This window comes from Pan troglodytes, chromosome 6 (assembly GCF_028858775.2).
Source record: "Pan troglodytes isolate AG18354 chromosome 6, NHGRI_mPanTro3-v2.0_pri, whole genome shotgun sequence".
In the NCBI taxonomy this organism is placed as follows: Eukaryota; Metazoa; Chordata; class Mammalia; order Primates; family Hominidae; genus Pan; species Pan troglodytes.
The window spans coordinates 6454893-6456591 of NC_072404.2; positions in this window are offsets into that span (position 1 = coordinate 6454893).

Here is a 1699-nt window from a genome sequence, read left to right on the forward strand (position 1 = left end):
ATGGCTTGGGCCCGGGGGGTTGAGGCTGCAGTGAGCCGTGATCGCACCACTGTACTCCAGCCTGGGCAACAGAGCAAGACCCTGCCTCAAAAACCAAAAACAAAACAAATTCATGACTTCATGGTGTCTGTAGTTCAGGAATTCAGAAACAGCTTCCCCGGGATCCTGTGGACCAGGCCGTGGTTGTTAGGTGGTGTCGGTTTCTCACCCTGCAGCTGCTTGAGTGTCCTCACAACATGGCGGCTGGCATCCCGGGGAGCAAGAGGCCCAAACAGCAAGGCCAAAGCCACTGTGTCTTCTCTGACCACTCCTGGGAAGCCCCACCCCAGCACAGGCCCTGTCAATGCAGGAAGGGCTATAGGAGGGCACAGACATGGGGAGGTGGGACCTCGGGGCCCACCTGGAGGCTGGCAGCCACCCTTGACTTAGTGCTGCGGTGAGGATGAAATGAGCCAATGCCAGTGCCTGGCACATGGGGGAGTTTTCTCACCACTGGGCACCCCCAGCCTCTCTCAGGAGACTTGCAGGGGCCTAAACTCATCCATATTCACTTCCAAGAAGTGGGCTCCGTGAAGCCTTGCCGAGCCGCGGAAGCAGCGACGGAGGGGGCCTCGGTGTGGTGGAGGGGGGCCTGGGTGTCGTGGAGGAGGCCTGGGTGTGACGGAGGGGGCCTGGGTGTGACGGAGGGGGCCTGGGTGTGGTGGAGGGGGCCTGGGTGTGACAGAGGGGGCCTGGGTGTGACAGAGGGGGCCTAGGTGTGGTAGAGGGGGACCTTGTTCAGGGGCCAGGGGGCACTCACCTTCATGGTGCTGGAAGCCCTCAGGGATGGTGAGCCTGGCTTTCACCCTTCTGAAGGGTCCCCCCCCAAAAAAGACATTGGCCTACCCAGCTCCCAGGCTTTCACTCTCCTGGTCCCCCCCAAAAAAAGACATCGGCCCACCTAGCTCCCAGGTGGGAGAGGGATCTGATCCACCTCCGGGGCCAGCCTGCCAGGGACCTGGCCTTACCACGACTGCCCTCAGTGTCCTCGGCTGTGAAGTGGGGCTGATTTGCCTACACTCCAGGGGAATCAGGAATAGAGAGAATGAGGGCTCGGAACAGCACTGGGCACAGGAAGCACCAGGAAATCGACTCCCCCACCAGGCTGTGGCCCTCACTCACCCGCCCCCCCTCCCTCCACGCCTGGCCACCGGCCTTGGGTGCAGGGAACACACCCACCCCCAGCTCCGTGGTTGTGGGCGGCCCGGCCAGGCCCTGCTTAGGTTCTGGGGTGCACAGCAGGGGTGCACAGCAGGGGTGCACAGCAGGGGTGCGCTGCGGTGGATCAGGGCCGTGGAGGGCCCAGCCTGGGGCTGACCTGACCAGAGCCCATGGGAGCCAGGGTCCCTGGAGGAGGGCGCCCCTGGTCCAGGGGCTGCAGAGGAATCTGAGGCGGCTTCCAGGAGGAGGTGGCATTTGAATCCAGCCTTGAAGGACAGCAGCAGCTGTCCCAGGCCTGGAATTTCCTCTTCCCATGCAGCCAGGCCCCACCCCTCTTATCTGCCTCCTCGGGGAGCTGGATCCCAGGGACCTTCCCGAGAAGGGCAGCCCAGCCTGGCCCCGCCCCATCCCAAGGCCGCAGGCTGTGTCACCCGCCTGGAATGCACTTTCCAGTCCTCCCCTCCCTCCCCCATGCCAGCCCTTCACTTCCTGACCAGGC